General features: G+C 31.9%; 1 pseudogene; it reads right to left on the bottom strand.

Moving 5' to 3' along the window:
• Positions 1-3206: 3206 nt before the first annotated feature.
• LOC149254976 (endoglucanase 16-like) lies at positions 3207-25361 on the bottom strand (annotated as a pseudogene).
• Positions 25362-26148: the final 787 nt, after the last annotated feature.

Here is a 26148-nt window from a genome sequence, read left to right as displayed (position 1 = left end):
TCACTAGCATATTTTGTAAACTAAACACAAATCATAATCTATATTCTGTAATGCTCATATAGTCCAATATTTGTTGTAGGATATTTATAAATTTCCAACATATATTCAAATTATCCATCCTCCGTACCTGTATTTTAAAGTTAAACACCATTAAAAGAAATTATAATATATTCATATTATTTAAAACAAATATACATTATAACCAAGTGCAAATTTCCGGCTCGTGCAAATCCAAGAGCAATCTATACATTAATAAATAAATAAATCCTATGATTACACATTCCTAAATGCTCATTTATAACATCATGGAACAAAAATCCTATGATCACACATTCACTATATGCTCACATATATAACAAGATGGCACAGGATCTTCTGAGACTCTCATACACCATGTTCTTCTAAGCAAATATCACTACTATTTAAAAATAGAAGAATTTTCAATCTGCATATGGGATCTAAGATGTAAAAACAAGTCTTCAATCTGATTATAGGATTGAATAGGATGAAATGAAACAAAACAATTCTAGAGCCTAGAAGTACCAAAATTCATATATATTTCCATCAACTCAGATTTGCATATAGAATACTGACTTAGTAAAAGATATTACTAGCATAACTTTTTGAACTTAAGTCCGTGATTCCATGTTGATGCTATGGATCTTAGCTAGGACTCCGACAAGAGGATAATTGATATAAGTTGTGGGCTCAATCTTGCACGAATCAGCCCTGTTATGTCGATTATTCCATGATGTTGCTATGGAGCTTAGGCAGGACTCCCACGAGAGGAGAATTGATATACGTCGTGGGCTCAAGCTTGGTGGAATCAGCCCTGCTATCCTCAAACCCGTCATAGAGATCAGGCCCTCCCACAATTGCGCCTGTTAATTCATCTAGGCTTGGTGCTTCTTTGTTGAACCATAAAGTGAAACCTTCGGTACATGATATATCGAAATTATGGAGGACCCTCTGTGGTGAGTTTGCTGTGGATATTTGTCACCAAAACCCACCATGAAAAACATACCAGCAGGATTCTTGGCCAAAATTTAATCCACCTGCAATTTACATATACAAAGTGGATTTGTTAGCTACTACTTTGCTGGTTTTTTCAAGTTATGATATGAAAAAACAAATCAAATTTATTTAACTTTGAATCTCTTATACTCTGAGAAAGCTGGAATGGATATACAGGTGTGCTCAATTCTTCTCCTCATTAATTAAATGTTTTGCAACATTTAAAAAATTATTATATGTATATGTACTTTTTGATTGGCAAATGCAATAAGAATGCTTGGTTCATATGTTTGATCGCCACATTGCAGGTATTGCTTATATCGTGACAGTAAGTCACTGTAAACTTATACAAGGAATGATGTGGATGTAGCATATTGTGTATTTGCACCATCTCTGACAAACAACAAACCTCCTGTACAAGAGCAACATATACAAACACTGTTAATGAGCTTAATTTTGAAACTCAACAGATACAAATAGTATTAATGAGCTTAATTTTGAAACTCGGAGCATGACAGGGAGAAACTTCCATTTACTTGGTGTGATGGAATTTTTGAATTGAGGACTACCAGGTGTGATGGAATTTTTGAATTGAGGACTTTGTGGAAGAACTGAGCAGAGGAACACGTCTACTTGGCCTCTAAAAACTTCCAGGTTGGTTTCTCTGGAGAAATACAGCTGCCAGGTTTATTAATTTTATGAAGATGTGGTCAGTTGAATGTCAAGTGGCCAGTCTTAAACATTTTTCTCAATTGAACATTTGGTGATTCATATGTTTATGTGAATATGGACTTGCACTAGACAGGTGGATTTGAAATCCTGCACATTTGAGATCCCAATTGAACTCATACTCATTGGAATTACAAAAATTCTGGTGGAATATGTATTTGGTATAATATGGCAATGTAGTTGCTCTATATAGCCACATGGCTGCCCATGCAAGCTCGTCCTGTAAGTTAGTTAGTAGAGGAATAATAAGAAGACTTCAAGAAGTTACTCACTTTGTATTTTAAATAAATAATAGTGTGAAGTGAAAAAGGAAGTAAAATTTATAATGTTAAGGAAAGATACATCATAGCCTAAGACAGAGCAATAGAAAGGGCATTCTCTATGATATGTTCTGCGGTACTGGTCAGCAAAATGAAAGAGCTGTACTAAATGACATATTCAATTACATGAGTATCATAAAAAGTTGGAGAAGAAAATTCAGTAAATTAATTTTCAATTTTGAATCTAACACATGAACGAAAGAGCTGTACTAAATTAATATTGCATTATATGAGTATTTTAAAATGTTGGAGAAGACAATTCATTAAATTAATTTTCAATTTTGAATCTAAGACATGAATTTTATACACGTTAAAAATGGGCATTTTTAAAATATTTTTGGAATATTTTGGAATCATAAGAAACGTAGGCAACCTCAAATAAGTAATCTCACCCATGTTGGTCTGATCCCAAAATATTCCAAAAATGGAGACATTAAATTAAATTTGAAATAAAAGTTATAAAAAAACATTCATCCACAAAAAAATATGACCTATCATATGTTTTAATTACTAAAGTTATCTAGATTGCAAATTCTAAGAATAGAATAGAAGAGTGAAAAGAAATTGTTTCCTATCATATGTTTGTTTTAATTACTTAAGTAATCTAGATTGTAAATTCTAAGAATAGAATATAATAATGAAAAGAAATTAAACCATTAACATTTCTCCTAACAGTAGGATTCTAAAATATCTCAATAAAATATTTGAATATCTCTCAAAGAATAATTGATTTTAGAATACGCATAATCTTATACCGAAGTAGCTCTTTGGAGTAGGAGAATGGAATAAGGTTTGTCAATGGCTGCAAAGATGACGGAGGAAGCGGCCAATGCTGCAGCAGTCTCTGCCGCAATTTCTGTCCTGTGAGTGGATGTATCTATTGTGCACAAAGTCCTTGGTGTGTCCATCCTCTTTGGGTTCTCCCAACAGTTATGGTCTTCAGTTGGACCTCCCACCTAAAAATAGAACCATAACTAAATTCATAATTTCTATTTGTTGTGATCCTTGGTAAATTTTGTTGTGATCCATGAGTAAATTTAGTTGGGATGGTAATTAATTCACCTGAACCCACAGCTGGTTTTCTGTGGCGCTTGCTTTGATGAAATAATCAATTCCCCACTTAATGGCATCTCTAACGTTCTCCTAACTCTCTGCAAGTTCATCTCTGTACTGAAGGGCTCCCCATGCCAACATGGTAACGGTGAATGCCATCGGAAACTCATACTTCACATTATCCCCAGCGTCGTAGTAATCAACCACCAAAGCCACCTACATAAATACACAGTAAAAGCCATGTTGAACATCATTGTATCTTTTCAGACTTCTTGAAGATATGTACCAAATAATCAATTCCTAATTTATATGGACAGAGAATGTTGATAGAAATCAAGTTGTGGCAAACTCATAACTCATAATATGTTGAAATATTAATTTCAAACTATTGTATTGCGCACATTTAATTCCGCAAAACCACCAGTCTCCCATCGGACCGCTTTTACTAAGGTAGTGGTTTTCCTCTGAGGGGCTCCGCTACTATAAACTTTTCTACACGTGTCCCCTATACGTTTTGCAAAACAGATTTTTATCGAGACGTAACATTCGTTTTGTTTGGGCAAGCGATATCCGTTGGATTGGAATGAAGGCTATCCACCATTGATTAAAGTCAAAGCTGCATATAGGCCTGTAGCAAACACAGTGTGTGAATTTTTTTGGTTGACCGCTGTTTATCTCAGTAAAGTAATTAATGAAATTTAATGTGGTTCGTAGAATATAGGTAAAGGTTTCAACTTTAATGTTCTTTTATATGCACAGAAGTATGGGAAATTAAAAGATAGATATGGTCATTGTTTTTGATAAAAAAATATACGCAATGTAATATGTAAAAAAAAATAAAAAAAAAGCTCGTGTGTCATTTTTTTTTTGTTATTGTTGTTTGGTGATTGTTGTTTGGTGAAAAACAACAGGGGAATGCACAACAGTGTTTGGAAATTTTTTTAGTTGATTCAATGAAATGAAATGTAATGCAAAGCAGTGAGAATGTGTGTTTTTGGGTTGAATATGCAATGTAATGAAATGAGAGAAACAACAGCTCGCGAATGTAAAAGTTTTTCACACAGCAGTGAATGAGATTTTTACGCATCAGTGTAAAAATATTTGCAGCAGAGCATATGTAAGGGATTTCTTTTACAGTAGTAAATCCATGTAATTTTTTATTTACAGTAGTAAATGTAAAAGAAATTTTTACACACAGTAGTGTAAAATTTCTAAAAGAGAGAGTAAATTTTTTTGAAGTTCTTGGTGAATCCCTCTGTTAAGAGGATGAAGTTTGTATTAGGAAGATTATTAATGAATAGAAAGTTTTATGTGTGTTGCTGAAACTCTGCTCTGTGGAGAAATTTTTTTTGCTTCCCTGTGTTAAAGATCCTATGGAGAAAACAGAGCATTGTTCTCTGTTCAATTTATTTGTTTTGGAATTTACCAGAAAATTCCCAACAGTGGTATCAAAGCTTGTCTAAGCTCTTTGAAGGTGTCAAAGAAGCTGAAGGAAGAATTTTTTTTGCTGCAGCAGCTTCTCCACAGAGTGAAGACTCAGTCAAGAAAGGATCCAGGTATTTATCAAAGTTTTTGTGTAGCTGTTGAAGACAGTCAGTGTTTTTTTTAAATACACAGTCAAATATTTGAAGCACAGCTGAGAGTGCAAGGAATGGCTGGCTCCAACACCAACACTAGCATGGGTATTTTTAAAACTCAGCTCCCACAGTTTAATGGGAAAAACTATGACTATTGGGCAATAACCATGAGAGCCCTGTTTGCCTCACAAGATTTATGGGAACTTGTTGAATATGGGTTTGAAGAACCAGGAGATGAAGATGAGTTTAATAGATTAACTCAGGCAAAGAAAGATCTGTTGAAGAGAATAAGAAGAAGGATTCGAAAGCCCTCGTATTTTTGTATCAAACAGTGCATGAGAGTGTGTTTCCAAGGATAGCAGCAGCCAAGACATCCAAAGAAGCATGGAAAACTCTCAAAACAGCCTATCAAGGCATGGAGAAAGTGAAGACAGCAAAACTATAGTTACTGAGGAGAGATTTTGAGAACCTGTGCATTCTGAGATTTTGGTCTGGTCACACAGATAAGGACTCATGGAGAAACTCTTGAAGAAAGGAGGATTGTGGATAAACTGTTGAGGGTCCTACCCTCAAAGTTCAATGTGATTGTCACCACCATAGAAGAGACAAAGGATCTCACAAACGTTTCAGTTGATGAATTTCATGCATCACTGATAATACATGAGCAGAGGTTGAGTAAAAATGAAAACTCATCTCTAGAGCAAGCCTTCAAGACCCAGATGTCCTTTGGAAGAGGAAGAGGTCAAGGCAGAGGAAACAAAAGAGGAAGAGGCAGAAGCCAAAACAGAGGTGGAAGGAACAGTCCAACAAATGCTGAAGGAAGAGGCAGCAATCCAAATTAGAACCAAGGCCAAGGTAGCAGTCAACAAAGTGGACAACATCATGCTCAAGGACAAAGGTATGAAAAATCAAATGTTCAATGTTATTATTGTAAAAAATATGGGCATTATGCAAATGAATGTAGGAAGAAGCAGCATGATATGAGTAATAGATCAAGTGCAAATATCACTAGAGAAAATATCAGCCAAGATAATGTGATGTTAGCTTGTAATATGACTGAAACAAACAGTGATGATATATGGTTTCTAGATTTCGGTTGTAGTAACTATATGATGGGAAACATAGCCTTGTTTTCTTCTTTAGATCAAAATGTGAAATCACAAGTCACACTTGGGACTAATAATAAAATTTTTGTTATGGGAAAATGAGAAGTAAAAATATTTACAAAGAAAGGTGAAAAGAAAACCATAACAGATGTCTATTATGTTCTTGGAATGAAGTGTAACATCTTAAGTATTGGACAACTTGTCCAAAAGGGTTACAATGTTTTCTTTGAGAATGATGTATGCACCATTATGGATAGAGCACCCAGCAAAAGATGTATTGCTAAAGTGAAGATGACAAGGAACAGAATGTTCCCTCTTAGAATAAGGGTTGATTTGAAAAATAAAGAAGTAATAGTAGCAGTGACACAAGAGGCTTTCCAAAGCGTACCAAATGATGAAAATTGGTTGTGGCACTTGAGATTTGGACATCTCAACTTTGGAAGTCTTGACTTGTTGAGTAGAAAAGGAATTGTAAGAGGATTACGATTGATAGAGAAACCAGACAGCCTTTGTAAAGGTTGCATCTTGGGGAAACAACACAGAGAAAGTTTTCCATCAAGGAAAAGCATTAGGGCAAAAGCACCCTTAGAAATTGTCCACTCAGATTTATGTGGACCAGTGCAAATTCCATCACTAGCAGACAACCAATATTTTCTAACTTTGATTATTTTACTAGAAAAACTTGGGTTTACATTCTAAAGAACAAAAGTGAAGTGTTTGAAAAATTTCACAATTTCAAAGCACTTGTAGAAAACCAAAGCGGGCTACATATCAAAGTTTTGAGAACTGATAGAGGAGGTCAATATATCTCCAAGGAATTCCTATGGTTTTGTAGAGAAAATGGAATACAGAAATAGTTTACCACAAGGTACACTCCGCAGCAAAATGGAGTAGCTGAAAGAAAGAATAGGACCATCATGGACATGGTGAGGAGTATGTTAAAGGAAAAACATTTGCCAAATGATTATTGGGCTGAAGTTGTACACTGTGCAATCTATATTTTGAATAGATGCCCAACAAAAGCAGTCATGAATAGAGTGTTGGAAGAAGCATGGAGTGGGAGAAAGAAATGAGTCACTCACATGAAAGTTTTTGGATGTGTGGCTTATGCACACATTCCATATCAGCTAAGGAAGAAGTTGGACAGCAAAGGGGAGAAATGTATTTTCATTGGATACAATGAGGAATCCAAAGCTTACAAGTTGTATATCCCATCTACCAAGAAGTTTTTTGTGAGCAGAGATGTTCAATTCATTGAGGAGGAAGATTGGGATGGAAGCATAGAGAAAACAGTGAATGTTAAAAATTGTTTGTCTCATGATGAAGATGATCAGGAAACGGCTGAAATACATCCTCAAACAGCAGCGCCAACACAAGGACAGCAAGGGACACCCTTGAGGAGAAATGAAAGTGCTTCTCTAAGCACACCACAAGAAGGAAATTCAAGTGCGTCTTCAAGAACTTGTACACCAAATGAAAGAGGTAAGAAATTCAGAAATTTAAGTGACATTTATGATGAAGGTATGAATTCCTTGTTTGCTTTATATTGTCATGTTCATGACCCTATTCATTTCAAAGAGGCAATTGAGGATAAGAAATGGATAGAATCTATAGATGACGAGATCAATTCCATAAAGAGAAACAAGACATGAGATTTGGTTGAACTACCAAAAGGTAAAGAAGTCATTGGAGTTAAATGGGTCTATAAGACCAAGAACAATGCTGAAGGAAAAATAGAAAGACACAAGGCAAGACTTGCTGTCAAAGGGTATAAGCAGTAGTATGGGAGAGATTATGAAGAAACTTTTGCACCGGTTGCTAGAATGGAAACCGTGAGAGCAGTGTTGTCCATAGCAGCACAAAACAAGTGGAAAGTTTATCAAATGAACGTGAAGTGAGCATTCCTAAATGGAGTGTTAATGGAAGAGGTTTCCATTGAACAACCTCTAGGCTATGAAAAGAAAGGACAAGGGCACAAAGTGTGCATATTGAAGAAATATCTTTATGGACTGAAGCAAGCACCAAGAGCATGGTACAGTAGGATAGATTCCTATCTACTGGAAAATAGATTTGAGAAGAGTGAGGAAGAACCCAACCTCTACATCAAAGAGAAGGATGGTAAAATACTAATTGTTGTATTATATGTTGATGTTGTTATTTTCATAGGCAATGATGAATATCTCATTGAAATTTTCAAAGCAGTTATGAAAGAGGAATTTGAAATGACTGACATGGGTTTACTCAGATACTTCTCAAAAATAGAAGTAGATCAAAATGAAAATGGAATTTTTATTTCACAAGAAAAATATGTTAATGAAGTATTGGAGAGATTCAATATGCAGAACAACACGGCATTAATCACTCCCACAGTGATGGGATTAAAACTCGGCAAAGAGGACAACAAAAAGGATTTTGATCCTAGTTTGTACAAGAGCATAGTTGGCAGCCTCATGTATTTGACTACAATTAGGCCAGATATAATGTATGTTGTTAGTTTAATTTCAAAATTCATGGAGAGGCCAAAATAAGCACATTTGCAGGTAGCAAAAACAATTCTGAGGTATGTTAAAGGTACTAAAAGGTTTGGCATTTTATATACTATCTCAGAATGTTCAGATTTAATTGAATACACTGATAGTGATTGGACTAGAAGTGTAGATGATCGGAAAAGCACTTCCGGTTATGTCTTTCACGTGGGTTCAGGAGCCATTTCATGGGCTTCTAAGAAAGAGCCTATTGTAGCATTCTCTACAGCAGAGGAAAAATATGTGGCAGCTACAGTAGGAGCATGTCAAGCAGTTTGGATGAGAAGAATGTTAAGGAACTTAGGCCAAGAGCAGGCAAAAGGAACGGTGATTTTTTGTGACAATAGCTCAGCTATTGCATTATCCAAGAATTCGGTGTTTCATAAGAGAACGAAACACATTGACACAAGGTTTCATTACATAAGGGAATTAGTAAGCAATGGAGAAATTGTTTTAAAACATTACAGGACTCAAGAGCAGATTGCAGACATTTTGACAAAGTCATTGTACCAGAAAAGCTTTGAATTTTTTAGGAAATGTTTGGGTATGACTGATAACCCAGCAGTTGAAATTAAAGGGGAGTGTTGAAATATTAATTTCAAACTACTGTACTGCGCACATTTAATTCAGTGAAACCACCAGTCTCCCATCGAACCACTTTTGCTGAGGTAGTGGTTTTCCTTCGAGGGGCTCCGCTACTATACACCTTTCGACGCGTGTCCCCTGTATGTTTTGCAAAAACAGCTTTTTATCGGGACGTAACATTCGTTTTGTTTGGGAAAACGATATCCGTTGGATTGGAATGAAGGCTATCCACCTTTGATCAAAAAGCTGCATACAAGCCTGCAGCAAACACATTGCGTGAAGTTTTTTGGTTGACCGCCATTTATCTCAGTAAAGTAATTAATGAAATTTAATGTGGTTCGTAGAATATAGGTAAAGGCTTCAATTTTAATGTTTCTTTTATATGCATGGAAGCATGGGAAATTAAAAGATAGGTATGGTCATTGTTTTTGTTAAAAACTGTACGCAATGTAATAGTAAAAAAATAAAAAATAAAAAACTTGTGTGTCATTTTTTATTATTATTGTTGTTTGGTGAAAAACAACATGGGAATGCACAACAGTGTAGAAATTTTTGAAATGAAATGAAATGTAACGCACAGCGGTGAGAATGTGTGTTTTTGGGTTGAATATGCAATGTAATGAAATGAGAGCAACAACAGAAATGTAAAAGTTTTTCACACAACAGTGAATGAGATTTCTACACAGCAGTGTAAAAATATTTGCAGCGGAGCATATGTAAGGGATTTCTTTTACATGTAAATCCATGTATAAGGGATTTCTTTTACAGCAGTAAATCCATGGCAGTAAATCCATGTATTTTTTTTTAAGTTCTTGGTGAATCCCTCTGTTAAGAGCATGAAGTTTGTATCAGGCAGATTATTAATGAATAGAAAGTTTTATGTCTGTAGAAATTTTTTTTGCTTCCCGGGTGTTAAAATCCTGTGGAGAAAACAGAGCATTATTCTCTGTTCAGTTTATTTGTTTTGGAATTTACCAAAAAATTCCCAACATAATATTGGACTAAGAATTCACATCGTAAATGGTTTGCGGGGATCTTTATCTTAATAACTTAATTGTATATTTCCAGAATATCCTGAAATCTGATAGTGTGATTAACAACACTTCTAAAACAACGTTTTTAAAACAATCCGGAACAGATGGCAATACCAAAATGAGAAAATATTGTTATTACGTTTTGGATTTGTCCGTCCGTTATAGGAGAATAATCTCCTCTCCAACGTATGGTGTTGCTACTGCTGGACAGTTTTCCTGAACGTTGAGCCTCCAGAAACAGAATAAATTTATGAAGAGCATCTTTGTAGTCAAACTCAGCCAACACAAACTGATGATGAACATTAGCAAGAATTATACACACAAACCTTTCCACGGTAACCTGTAACCCATTTCTGCTGCAAGATCAGTAAATGGCCAAAAAATAAATATCTGCAAAAGTTGATGCGTATATATATTCTCACGCAACCAACGTGTAATGAGGAAAAGAAACGTAAAAGGGATTCGGTCTCTTTGTTTGCATGCATGTTTGATGTGGGGATTGTAGAGGTTTTGCAGGACAAAGAAGTCTTGCATGCAGGTTTGATGCGGTGCTTATTTTGAAGTGTAGAGAAGTCTTGTGGTGTCAGTTGAACATGAAACGAGGGAAATTCCAGGAAAATATTAACTGAATGGAAAGTCAGTGTATAAGTTTGCTTCACCATTTCCTCACAATAACTCAGTGTATAAGGTTGTCTCATCACCATTTCCTCACAGTCTATTAACGAGTAAATGTTAAATTTTCAAGAAACACAAGGAAAATAACGAAGTTAGTCTTTCTACACAAACGTGAATATTTATTGAATATTTAGTTTTTCCACACAAACGGAATATAAACTAACTACCGTTGCCTATAACATCGGCACTATGAGCGTTTCTATTAATATACAAAATATTACCTATTTCAAAACCCGTAAAATTAAAGAGCAAATTTAAATGTATGTAATTAAAGTTATAATTGTGTAAACTAAAAAAATAACAAATTTAATTTTAAAATTCTAATTGATTTAATTTATATATATATATATATATATATATATATACACGTATGAGAAAAGATTAGTGATAAAGTTTAATTTTTAAAATTTAAAGTTTTAATATACATTCTATTAGTCTTATAAAGTTATAGAGAATAGGTTTAAAGTTTAATTTCAAAACTGGAAGCTTTTATATACATTCTACTAGTTTTGCAAATCTGATAGAAAATACAGATACCATGTAATATCTCATTCCATATTTTGTTTAATATATTTGTACACATTTTTATTTAATAAATTTTATAATTAAATCATTTTTAGGTTTGTGTTTTAAGTAAAGTAATAAGTTGAAAGATATTTAATAAACACGGGTGGGACTGCTACAAATGGATTCCAAACACCAAAACTCTTAAAACTCTTGGCATATTCATATAATTGTAAAAACAAGATGAATAACATAAAGTTTAATAACATATTATAGAAATAATTTCACTCAAAAAGAAGTAAGTAAAGCTTAACATTTGAATTTGAGTTTTTGTTTAATAATTAAAAGAAAAGAATATAACAAGTTATTATAGGTTTATAGAGATGTATTTTTTTAGACATACCATATGATACAAGGATTATAAACAAGTAATTGCACCACATGTTGCAAATGAGACTCAGCAAAGGAAAGAATAGTAGAGAAAAAATAAGTAAAATTTTTATGATTGCCATTTACCATGAACAAAATTAAGACCCTACCAATGGGTCAATTGTGAATACATAAATCCATTCTTCCACGGTATGATTTTTCTCACCACATAGAATTCTTTATTAAATAATGGTGTGGAGAGCTTAATTGCTCCATGAGTTTATGAGGCATATACCAAAACAAACTATATTAAAATATTGAAATGTGAGACAGCTCAGAGATCCAAGCTTTACCCAAACATAAACTCATCTTCCATCAACATGTGTAGTACGAATTAGTGCCACTTATTCATATAGATGAGCTACACTTGACCCATCACTGGTCATTCTTTTGCCTTGGAACTTTCCTTCTCCCTAACAATCAATATAGTTGATCAGTTAATCTGATAGTAAACTATGGAAATGATTGCTAGAGGACCAACATGGATTTACACAAAATCCAAACTTCAGCCAAGAGAGAGAGACTTCAACCATTTAGGAAATAAATACAATTTATTGGCATTTGGTTTGAAGAGACCCCATACAGGACCATACAAATTTCTAGAAAGAGAGTTGGAGAGATGTAATTGTCTTGTGGGGAGATTTATTAGTGATGGACATAGCATATCTATAATACATTTTTCTTTCTATTATTCCAAGAACTTGTCTGCCTCTTCCAAATGGCCAAAATATTATTCTCTAAAAAATGTGAGAAATAAATCATAATCAATATTGTCTTTTGTTGTTTGGAAAAAATTGAGTTTGTTCATTGTATGTCACACTGAAAAATTGAAGTTTTAAGAACGTTGTGGTAGCCAAAATTTAATCTTGGGAAATCTTACCTTGTGGGGAAGTTGCTACTCGAGAGCTCTTTTTGAGTGTAGGAGAGGGCTTTGGCTTAGGATTTCTCTTCTGAGTTAGATCATGAGTTGGATCAGGGGATCATGAACCTGATCTAGGCTTAGGAATAACAACTAGAATAAGAAACCATTAGAACACCACCCCTACCTTGCATTCTATGTCACACACACAAAAATTAAAGTTTTAATAGCATTGTTGGACTTTTTTTATGGATTTTTTTTTTGTCTATTTCAGTTAACTCCTAATGATAAACCCTACTTATTAGTTTTGAAAAGTAAACCATTTATGGAAAAATGTGTTGTCCATGGATTATATTATTCATACAGTAATTACACAAAATACAAATTCATGCCGAAGAGGTGAAAACAATGAAGTCATATGGCTACATGTTTTTTGGCTAGTGAATCTTAAGAGATTCAATCATTCTAGACAATACACAGGAGAACTTGTTTGATCATGCAATTTGATCAAAACTAATCATGTTACAACACGAGTAAGAAAAAGTTCACTTGGAGTGGCCATATCAATATATATATATATATATATATATATATATATATATATATATATATATATATATATATATATATATATATATATATAAATATAAAATATGGTTTCAAAAGTTGAAATTGACTAGCTAAATGGACATCTCTCTAAAAAAAATGAATATTTAAAAAAGCTCTAAAAATGGGCTTCAAATATGAAGGTTATGTCATTAAAAAAAAAGTCAATAATGATAACAAATAACCAAATGGTAAGTAGAAGTTCAAGTGTATGGTTGTAGATGATGTGAAAATTTAATAATAAAAAAACCCTCACTAACTTTATCTATAAGCTCATTTATACAAATACATTACTTTATGAAGTCACCTACTTTTATAAAACAAGTGATAAAAACTTTTACAATGAAGCTACTTTATAAATGAAAGTTACATGTAATATATATATATATATATATATATATATATATATATATATATATATATATATATATATATATGAGCAAAATGCATTTGATCATGCAGTTTAATCAAAACTAATCATGTTACAACACTAAGGAAAAGTTCACTTGGAGTGGCCATATCAAAATATATATAATATGGTTTCAAAAGTTGAAATTGACTAGCTAAAAAAAAATAAAAAAATAAAAAGGCAGTAATGATAACAAATAACCAAATGGTAAGTAGAAGTTCACATGTATGGTTATAGATGATGTGAAAATGCATGTTACAATAAAGTTATGAAATAACTTAAGCTTACAAGAATTGTAAAATGTAACTTAAAAAGAGATTTGAACTCAAGACCTCTTACTATATAAAGTAACTTTTAACCAAGTGAGATAGTGCAAAACACATACTAATCGTAGTGGAGGATAGGATTGTTGGTGTTGGTGTTGTTGGAACTTTACGTCAAAGTGCATGCTTACAGAAAAAAATACTTATCCAAAATCAAACAATTTTTTGTTAAAAACAAATAAAAAAATCTAATTCTCAACAACAATGGGGTTAAATATCAATTAACTTGCCTAAAAAATACAATTTTTCCCTTTATTTTCTTATATTTTGAGATCACATAGAGCACACTACAAAAAGAATATGTAGTTAAGAAAAATATTTTCAACGCTGCTTCTAATTTGCCAAGATTTTATAGAGTGCGGAGAAAAGGGAAAATGTAAATTATAAAGAGTATCAAACTAAGAATATGTAAATTATAAAGAGTAACAAACTAAGAATATAAACACAAAAAAGGAAAACAGACTCTATAATTATTATTTTTAAGTGTAATTAAATTGTATATCTCATGACATAGTGAAAAAAATTGTATCTTGGGAAAATAGACACCTTTTTTTTATGAAAGGAAAGGTGTTATTAACTAAAACTAATTCTCTAGACATAATGGAATAAATTGTTTAGGAAAAAAATGTATGGAAATAATTAATATTAGAAATGGCAACACAAGCGCAAGATATCAATCAACAAAAAGAGTAGCTCTTTGAACAGGCTATGATACATGTTCAAGATGATAATTCATTCCATATAAGACAAACACCTTCAATAACTACTCACACAACTAGATCAAATATCATAGCTCTAGTATCTTTATGTCGTGAAACCCTCAAAGAGGGAAATACTCCACATCCCCAATCAGTGTGGCCACTAGAGGAAATTTAACTAATGAAAAAGGAAAGAACTTTACATAAGATATTTCTCATGAAATCATATTAACAGAGACCCCCCATGCTCTTTAAATTGACATTATGGACCGATTGGGTGTTAATTCATGGATCAATGGTCATTATTATCGAGGAGAATGTAAGCCAATTAGATTACTTTATGTCTAGAATACATCATGGCCATCAAATTATGATGCAAATAATGCATACTAAAGAAACATGATTCTACCTAATAGACACATTAGACCAAGTTGAGCATAACGAACTCCTAAGTGTATAAATATCCTAACATCAATTTCTAATTATAACATATAACTTAATAACTATGTGAACTTGTGAAGTTCACTTGAAACAATTTCATGTTCCAATAAGTGTCAGAATTCTATAAAGGTAGTGTGTTATGTATTTTGGTTACACGTTGTCAATTTGGTTACAATGATATTGTAGATCATTTAGGCCCAAAATGTCCCTCTATTATCTGACTTGCTAATTCACATTCATGATACCATTTAAAGGAAATTTATGGTATGATCAATAGGAAGAAATCAATAAATATTGGATATTTGACTAAAATTTACCACTAAATAACAATTTCCAAATAGATTTAAATAGCTACAAACCTTATTTAAGGCATCCTAAGTAACGATGGACCCATATTAAGGGTTTGAACCCTCAAATGGTTTAGTGAACTTAGGAAATACACCAAAAAAATGACCGAATGGAAAAAAATGAGGAAAACTGGCAACCAAGGGTATGATACCAATGGGGTAACAAGGAATCAAAGAAATCACCATAATGTTAAGCATCCCAATGGTGTCCCATGTCTATACCAAGGTGAAACTATCTATTGGAAGGTGATTTATAATTTGAGAGCTACCATATAATCATAAGGTGGGTCAAGCATGGGTGAATAGTTCCAGGAACCTTCTAGGGTATAATCATATGTCAGTACCAATGTTCAAATTCCATACTATACACGATTATTTTTGGTGAGTGAATTTAATGAAAGTCACTAAACACCCAAGTTAATTTTCTTCCCTTTGATAGAGTATAAATGGTGTACAAATGATATAACATGAAGCATCTCTTTATTAACCTAATAAATGGAGAATAGAAACTTGGACTACGGGTATTTATTATACCAACATTATTTTAGGTTTATCTCATCGCATATCATATCGTAATGCTTTCCTTAGTTTAAATTATATGCTAGGTGGATATTATTAGGGCCACTTTGTTTTCCATTGGCACTCAAACTTATCTCATTTTAATATACAATATAATTTTTTTTTCTATGTTTCATTAAAATAAACCATATCATAAGAAACACATCATAAAAATGAACTAACTAAATTTAGTAATGAATAGCATAGAAGAACAATATTAATTAGATTTTAGCATTAATATAGTACAACAACTAAACTATTTGCGAGCTTGGATATGTAACAAACACAAATAAATGGGTAAAACATGTTTATATCCAATTGTGATTGAAAATGATAAAAATAATGTTGAATTATATAATTTAATATATTATAAATACATAGTTTTAAATATGAATATGCAATCTTGGGGTTCATTAGTCACCCACACAGGGTCCAAAGGGAATCTATCCCAAGTGCATGTTATGGATCAACACTATCTATTTTGAATATTTCATGATGAAGGCATAATGGCTTTAATGGAATCGTTTAGCTCTAATATTATATGATGAGTTGAATTAAAATTGAATTAAAGAAGTTGGCATGAGAGGATAGAAGCTATAAATTAACTAAAGTCTACGAGATGAAACTATTTATATAGAAACATTGGCACACATAATTGAAATTAAGGGCATACTCATGATACAAAAACTAATTTGAAAAGAATAAATGCATGTGTAATTTCCCTCAAAATGTTTTTCTATAAAGATATATTTGCTACACAAAAAATCTAGTTGAATCTAAAATGAATTAATTGGCATGGAAAAGCGAGAAATAGTCTTATACATTCAATATGACTTATAAAAGTGACCATCATGAGGTTTTTTACATTCATATTATAAACTTCTTTCTAAGTACATATAATGGATTTTGATGCCTGAAGGGATGATACTCTACTTTGACTAAATGAAAGAGGAATTTGTGATCTAAGATGGTAGTACAACTAGATGGACTCAATAGGAGTTTCTAATGCTTCCTTCTAAATTTCTACCTCTAAAACATTTTGTTTTTATAGATAAAGTTTAAATGTAAAGGTTGCGCGAAGTAATAAACTCGGTATAGCATTTGTTCTTTGTTGGGAATGATTGAGTGTAGTTTCGTATGATTCATAGAAGAGATCAAAATTTCCTCCCACAGATCAATTATATTCACTAGAATTGAAAACAACTAATGTTCATGTCCAAGCCCGAAGGGTTAGCTAAAATATTTGAGTCCCCATTTTTAAATGCCTCCCCGATCGGGAGGTCACACAAACAATTCTCCTCGACGCCCTTGGGGTTAGGCCCTGCTAGTCTCGCTGACGGGCTTTAAAAGATTCTCTTTGGGGTTGATCTACCCAAATTTTTCCAAGGGAAAAAATAATGTTCATGTTCAAGGCATTGATAATATGGCTATTCATTCCATCACAACCATGATAATAAATTACTATTATTCAAAAACACAATTAGTAAGGGGTTATGCACTCCATATTTTTCCAAGGGAAAAAAACTAATGTTCATGTCCAAGGCATTGATAATATGGCTATTCATTCCATCAAAACCATGATAATATATTATTATTATTCAAAAACAAAATTAGTAAAGGATTATGCTCTCCATATTTCATTCACCCAGCAAGAGTAAAAATGTGCACTTTAAACATGGTATAGGAGAGATGTGTAGTGTATTTTAATCCTTATAAATTCAATTGAAAAATAAAGTTCATAAAATTTGATTTTTTCATCATCCATAATAGTCGTAAGAAAATAAAATCACATAAATCCATCTAAACCTCAATCTTTTAGTCACAAATAAATTGGTGTTAATTGACCTTTATTCCACTTAGTGATTAATAGATGTAAGATAGATCTACATTAGTATTAATAACATACAATCATACATAATCACTTAATTTGTTTGAATATTTACATAATATTTTTATTTTTATTATATATATATATATATATATATATATATATATATATATATATATATTCTACTCTCAATAAAAAGTAGCTTGAATAACATGCAATAACTTTGAAATGTATATGCAAATTCATCTTAACTTTATTCAATAACTTTGAAATGTATATGCAAATTCATCTTAACTTTATTCAATAACTTTGAAATTTATATGTGAATTCATCTTAACTTTAGATTTATAGTTGATTATTTTATGATAACATCATCTTAAACAATATCCTTATGGTTCAAACTAGCATGTTAATTGTTGGGAAAAAAAATTCCAGCAACAACAAGCTAGAATCATTTAATGGGACTTGCTCTCATTTGGTATAGTTTCCACCTAAAATGTTGGAATAAATTTAATATCAATTAAAGTAGAAAAATAGCATTAAAATTTCCAAAATCTAACTATTAGATATATTATGTCTAATTACCTATCCTAACTGGGAACATGTGCATTGAGATAAAACACAAGAAAACAAATTAATTACAAAATTAAATTAAATAATTAATAAAATCAAGGAAAGATTGAGCACAAAAAATATATTAATATTTTAAAAATATATTTTTATTTTAAAAATCACATACATATTCTTGTATCCAATATGAAATATTAATTGAAAAATAAACTTATTGTGAAATATAAGAATATGGAAATCTTAAACCTTGATAGAAATACAAAATATATAACAACACATGTGCATAGAAGTCTTCTCCAAAGATATATGACATTTCAATTTATCATTAAGAAATACAAAATATATAACAACACATGTGCATAGAAGTCTTCTCCAAAGATATATGACATTTCAATTTATCATTAAGAAATTTAATCAGTAAGAGTTGATAAAATTATACAACCTTCTGGAATCTAAATTTTCGATCCTTTTGTTTCTCCAAAGAACATCCTCTTTCGATCCTTTTGTTTCTCCAAAGAACATCCTCTTAAATGGCATACTTAATAAAGTAAATTTATTAAGAATTGATAAAATTATAAAAACTTTAGAATCTAAATTTTCATTCTCTTTGTTTCTCAAAAGAACTTCCTCTTAAATGACATAATTCATAAAGTACATTCAATTTATCTTCTTTTTGTTAAAACAAATTCCACTTTCCAAGTCTAATTTTAATATTTCTTATGAAAAAGTTGGATAAAAGTATACGATTATTCCTTTCAAACAATGATGTTGATATAATTTTCCATTTTCAAATTCTTATGGTTAGTAACAAATTGTAATTTTTTATACAGATACTTGTATTTGATTCAAGATTTTGAATATGTAGTAGTGTTTATTTGTATGCAAGTAGGTTTTTTTCTCCTTATTTTTCTATTATTTATTGTATTTTCTTATTCTTTCTATTTTCTTTATTATTTAGATTATTTTGGTCTCTAAAATATTTTCCAAATGTACAAAAAGTAATAACTAGTATGTTAATAGTTAAATAATTTTATATTTAGGCAAGTAATCATAAACAAATAATAGATTAATTCCATATTCATTGAGTGAAATGGTTACAAAGAGTTTATAAGTTATCCCTCACCTAACATAATTCATTTGCACAATATTATTCAATATGGACTACAATGTATTATTTTAATCTTAATCATCTACAAGACTAGTATACAAAAATTTGGGATCTGAAAATATGTAATGGATAGAAATAGTATGGTAGATGACAAATCAGCAAAAGCATGCCAATGTCTAGTAGATTCCATACATGATTATCTCTAATAATCCATTGGTTAGCCCACAAATAGCTGAGTAGTTTTATCTAACATGGAGAAGATCTTCACAGGTAACATGGACTAAACAAAACAATTTGAATGTGAAAAACAAAGCGGATACCTCGGTATCCATAAGACTTGTATAAGGCCTATTAAATTTAATCCATATATGGATTGTCAATATCCAAATACTTATATAAAATCCTTGATCTAGGTACTTGAAGTGGAAATGGATAATACAGAATTACGAAGAATGAAGTGAGAAAATAAATGATCATTACTTATCTAGATACAATGAATTCATGAAATCTGAATACTTTTAACACCTATGTCAAAACTACCATGTCAATGTATATGTCATTATAGCAAGTCATTAGTATGCTTAATAAATTAAATCAGTCATTGGCCATATGGGATGACATGTCAACATGGCATGTCATATTACACGTCATCATAAATGCACTCAAAATTTGGTTAGATTCATTTCATTGTCCACCATTTTATTTCAAATCTATGAAATATTAGGTGAAAGAAAGCTTTGGATTTGGATATCCAGTATCGAGGATTTGGATATTTCAAATAATGATATTAGGTTTGATCCAAATCCTAATATATATGATCTAAGTTATGAAAGTTTTTTTTAGACATAATTTACCTTATGGAGATCCAAATGCAAATAATCTATCAACAATTCCTCTAGATCTAGATTTAAGGAATTGAGAGCTCATAAAATTATATTAACAATGTGTATACACAATCCAGATTCAAATTACTTGCATCTGAATTTAATCAAAATCTTTAAAAACACCTATATGATCAACGCTTTGAACTCTTTGATTTGGATCTCGTTACCAATAATTTTTCAATATTTTTTTTGGCACTTTTATGAAATAATAGGAAACAAATTAGATCAAATGATATGAAAATTAAATAAATTTCGAATGGAAATAATTATCATCAAATTAATTGGAAACTATGCAAAATTGTAAAATTCATTATACACAATCAAATAAAACAAAATAAAAGATAAAAACATTTACAAACTATAATAAATCAATAGTAAATCATATCGTAGAGAAAACAAAGGAAAATCTATAGGAGGGTGTGGCCATACAAAGGAGTTGCCTAGTTTAGTTCTATCGTCTCTATTAGGAAGTTCGTTAACACTAGGAGCGAGACATGTGTTGGTTGGAAACACTTGAATGGACCATATTGGTTGTATAATATAGGAAGTGCAAGAAGTTAAATGAACCATGTACATGAAGGGACATCCTAATGAACCAAAGTACAATGGTTGGGTACCCATGAAATCTAGTGGATGGTTGTTTCGCTTTCTAGATGTCATTTTAGCAATGTCTACATGATGGAGTTACAAAGTAAAAGCGTTGGTTTTGACTTGTGTGTAAGTAATTACTATATGCTCCCCCATCTTAACAATGTCTGTGTATTTATCACATACATATAATTTTATACACAGTGGTGATACCAATATACATTATTTAAAAAACATAATCTAACACAAACCAAATTCTATATTTCATAATGCTCATATAGTCTAATGTTTGTTATATGATATCTATGAATTCCCAACCTATATTCAAGTGGTCCATCTCTCCCTACTTATATTTTGTACTTGAACCCTATTCTTGAAATTTCTATATCAGTACTAAATCTCTATTCTCCCATCTTAACAAAGTATATTTCTTTATTAGAATATCTATTTTTTTTTCACAATACATATACTTTTATACAACATTTATATCACTTTCATATTTTGTAAACTAAACACAAATCAGAATATATATTGCATAATGCTCATATACTCCAATATTTGTTGTAGGATATCTATAAATTTCCAACCTATATTCAAATTATCCATCCTCCCTACTTGTATTTTAAAGTTAAACACCATTAAAATAAATTATAATATATTCATATTATTTAAAACAAATATGTATTATAACCAAGTGCAAATTTCTGGCTCGTGCAAATCCAAGAGCAATCTATACATTAATAAACAAATAAATCCTATGATTACACATTCCTAAATGCTCATATATCCTATGATTACACATTCCTAAATGCTCATATATAACATTATGGAACAAAAATCCTAAGATCAAACATTCCCTATATGCTCACATATACAACACGATGGCACAGGAACCTATATGCTCACATATATAACACGATGGCACAGGATCTTCCGAGACTCTCATACACCATGTTCTTCTAATCTAATATCACTACTATTTAAAAATAGAAGAATTTTCAATCTGCATATGGGATCTAAGATGTAAAAACAAGTCTTCAATCTGATTATAGGATTCAACAGGATGAAATGAAACAAAACAATTCTGGAGCCCAGAAGTACCAAAATTCATATATATTTCCATCGACTCAGATTTTCATATAGAATACAGACTTAGTAAAAGATATTACTAGCATATAACTTTTTGAACTTAAGTCCGTGATTCCATGTTGATGCTGTGGATCTTAGCCAGGACTCCCACAAGAGGATCATTGATATAAGTTGTGGGCTCAAGCTTGCACGAATCAGCCCTGTTATGTCAATTATTCCATGATGTTGCTATGCAGCTTAGCTAGGACTCCCACGAGAGGAGCATTGATATATGTCATGGGCTCAAGCTTGGTGGAATCATCCCTACTATCCTCAAACCCATCATAGCGATCAAACCCTCCCACAACTGCACTTGTTAATTCATTTGCGTTTGGTGCTTCTCTATTGAACCACAAAGTGAAACCTTCGGTACATGATATCTTTATGGAATCCTCGTATATCGAAACTATGGAGGACACTCTGTGGTGAGATTGCTGTGGATATTTGTCACCAAAACCCACCATGAAAGACATACCAGCACGATTCTTGGCCAAAATGTAATCCACCTGCAATTTACATATACAAAGTGGATTTGTTAGCTACTACTTTGCTGGATTTTTCAAATTATGATATGAAAAAACAAATCAAATTTATTTAAATTTGAATCTCTTATACTCTGAGAAAGCTGGAATGGATATACAAGTGTGCTCAATTCTTAACCTCATTAATTAAATATTTTGCAACTCTTAAAAAAATATAATATGTATATGTACTTGTTGTTTGGAAAATGCAATAAGAATGCTTGGTTCATATGTTTGATTGCTACATTGCATGTATTGATTATATCATGACAGTAAGTCACTTTAAACTGATACAAGGAATGATGTGTCTGTAGCATATTGTGTATTTGCACCATCTACAACAAACCTCTGGTATAAGTGCAACATATACAAACACTGTTAATGAGGTTAAGTTTGAAACACAACAGATAGAAACACTATTAATGAGCTTAATTTTGAAACTCGGAGCATGTCAGGGAGAAACTTCCATTTACCTGGTGTAATGGAATTTTTGAATTGAGGACTTTGTGGAAGAACTAAGAAAAGGAACACTTCTACTTGGCCTCTGAAAACTTCCACGTTGGTTTCTCCAGAGAAATATAGCTGCCAGGTTTATTAATTTTATGAAGATGTGGTCAGTTGAAGGTCAAGTGGCCAGTCTTAAACTTTTTCTCAATTGAACATTTGGTGATTCATATGTTTATGTGAATATGGACTTACACTAGACAGGTGGATTTGAACTCCTACACATTTGAGATCCCAATTGAACTCATACTCATTGAAAGTACAAAAATTCTGGTGGAGTATGTATTTGGTATAATATGGCAATCCAGTTGCTCTATATAGCCACACGGCAATCCAGTTTCTCTATATAGCCACACGACTGCGAATGCAAGCTCGTCCTGTAAGTTAGTTAGTAGAGGAATAATAAAAAGACTTCAAGAAGTTACTCACTCTCTAGTTTAAATAAATAATAGTGTGAAGTGAAAAAGGAAGTAAAATTTATAATATTAAGGAAAGATACAACATAGCCTGAGACAAAGCAATAGAAAGGGCATTCTCCATGATATGTTCCGTGGTACTGGTCAGCAAAACGAAAGAGATGTACTAAATGACATATTCAATTACATGAGTATCAAAAAAAAGTTGGAGAAGAAAATTCATTAAATTAATTTTCAATTTTGAATCTAACACATGAACAAAAGAGTTGTACTAAATTAATATTCAATTATATGAGTATTTTAAAAAAAAAACTATAATTCATTAAATTAATTTTCAATTTTGAATCTAACATATGAATTTATAGACATGTTAAAAATGGGCATTTTTAAAAGATTTTTGAAATATTTTGGAATCATAAACAACGTAGGCAACCTCAAATAAATAATCTCACCCATGTTGGTCTGATCCCAAAATATTCCAAAAATAGAGACATTAAATTAAATTTAAAATAAAAGTGATAAAAAAGCATTCATCCACAAACAAATATGACCTATCATATGTTTTAATTACTAAACTTATCAAGATTGTAAATTCTAAGAATAGAATAGAACAGTGAAAAGAAATGGTTTCCTATCACATGTTTGTTTTTAGTAATTACTAAGGTTATCTAGATTGTAAATTCTAAGAATGGAATATAAGAGTGAAAAGAAATTAAACCATTAATAGGATTCTAAAATATCTCAATATCTATCAAATCTGCAATCGCTGGTTTAAACCAATAAAACAGTATAAGTGATTTTAGAATACGATTAATCTTGTACCAAAGTAGCTCTTTGGAGTAGCTCTACCAAAGTAGCTCTTTGGAGTAGAATGGAATAAGGTTTGTCAATGGCGGCAAAGACGACGGAGGAAGCGGCCAATGCTGCAGCAGTCTCTGCTGCAATTTCTGTCCCGTGAGTGGATGTATCTATTCTGTACAAAGTCCTTGGAGTGTCCATCCTCTCTGGGTTCTCCCAACAGTTATGGTCTGCAGTTGGATCTCCCACCTGAAAACAAAACCATAACTAAATTCATAATTGCTATTTGTTGTGATCCTTAGTAAATTTTGTTGTGATCCATGAGTAAATTTAGTTGCGATGGTAATTAATTCACCTGAACCCACAGCTGGTTTTAGGTGGCGCTTGCTTTGATGAAATAATCAGTTCCCCACTTAATGGCATCCCCAAGGTTCTCCAATTCTCCCGCTGCTGCAAGTTCATCTCTGTACTGAAGGGCTCCCCAACATGGTAACGGTGAATGCCATCGGAAACCCATACTTCACATTATCCCCAGCGTCGTAGTAACCGCCCACCAAATCCACCTACATAAATACACAGTAAAAGCCATGTTGAACATCATTGTATATTTCCAGACTGCTTAAAGATCTGCACCAAATAATCAATTCCTAATTTATATGGACAGAGAATGTTGATCTGCAAACTCATAATATTTGAGTAAGAATTCACATTGTAGGTGGGTTGCGGGGTATCTTTATGTTAATAACTTAATTGTATATTTCCAGAATATCCTGAAATCTGATCGCGCTGACAAATCAATTCCGAGAGACCAATTGTTTGATCTAAATAAGTTGTGGGTGGAGTATCAATTGTTTTCGCCAAAATAGATACGCTCGTTATTTTCGCATTGATAAGATCAGCGTCGTTATTTTTCCGTTTTGGGTATGATTAACAACACTTTTAAAACATTCAGGAAACAACTTTTCTAAAACAATCTGGAACAGATGGCAATACCAAATGAGAAAATATTGTTATTACATTTTGGATTTGTCCGTCTGTTAGAGCAGAACCTCTTCTCCTGTTGCTACTGGACAGTTTTCCAGAACGTTGAGCCTCCAGAAACAGAATAGATTTATGCAGAGCATCTTTGTAGTCAAACTCACCCAACACAAACTGATGATGACCAGACAGCACAGTAGCAAAAATTATACACACAAACCTTTCCACGGTAAGCCTGTAACCCATTTCTGCTGCAATTGATCAGTAAATGGCTACAAAAATAAATATCTGCAAAAGTTGATGCGTATATATATTTGTAGTCTCACGCAACCAACGTCTAATGAGGAATAGAAACATAAAGGGGATTCGGTCTCTTTGTTTGCATGCATGTTTGATGTGGGGATTGTAGAGGTTTTGCAGGACAAAGAAGTCTTGCATGCAGGTTTGATACGGTGCTCCTTTTGAAGGGTAGAGAAGTCTTGTCGGTGTCAGTTGGACATGAAACGAGGGAAATTCCAGAAAAATATTAACTGAATGGTAAGTCAGTGTATAAGGTTGCCTCATCACCATTCCATTTCCTCACAGTACTATTAACGAGTAAATGTTAAATTAGAAACACAAGGAAGATAACGAAGTTAGTTTTTCTACACAAACCCGAATATTTATTGAATATTTAATTTTTCCACACAAACGGAATATAAACTAACTACCATTGCCTATAAGATCGGCACTATGAGCGCTTCTATTAATATACAAAATATTACCTATTTCAAAACCCTTAAAATTAAAGAACAAATTTGAATGTATGTAATTAAAGTTATAATGCTGTAAATTAAAAAAAACAGATTTGATTCTAAAATTTTAATTGATTATATATATATATATATATATATATATATATATATAAAATATGAAAAGATTAGTGATAAAGTTTAATTTTTAAAATTTAAAGTTTTAATACACATTCTATTAGTCTTATAAAGTTATAGAGAATAGGTCTCAAGTTTAATTTCAAAACCGGAAGCTTTTATAT

Source organism: Pinus tabuliformis, chromosome 7, assembly GCF_031772625.1.
Source record: "Pinus tabuliformis cultivar Carrire ecotype Pingquan chromosome 7, CPIR1, whole genome shotgun sequence".
Taxonomy (NCBI): Eukaryota; Viridiplantae; Streptophyta; class Pinopsida; order Pinales; family Pinaceae; genus Pinus; species Pinus tabuliformis.
The sequence above is the reverse complement of the archived record's forward strand: the minus strand, read 5'-3'. Positions and strand labels throughout refer to the sequence as shown.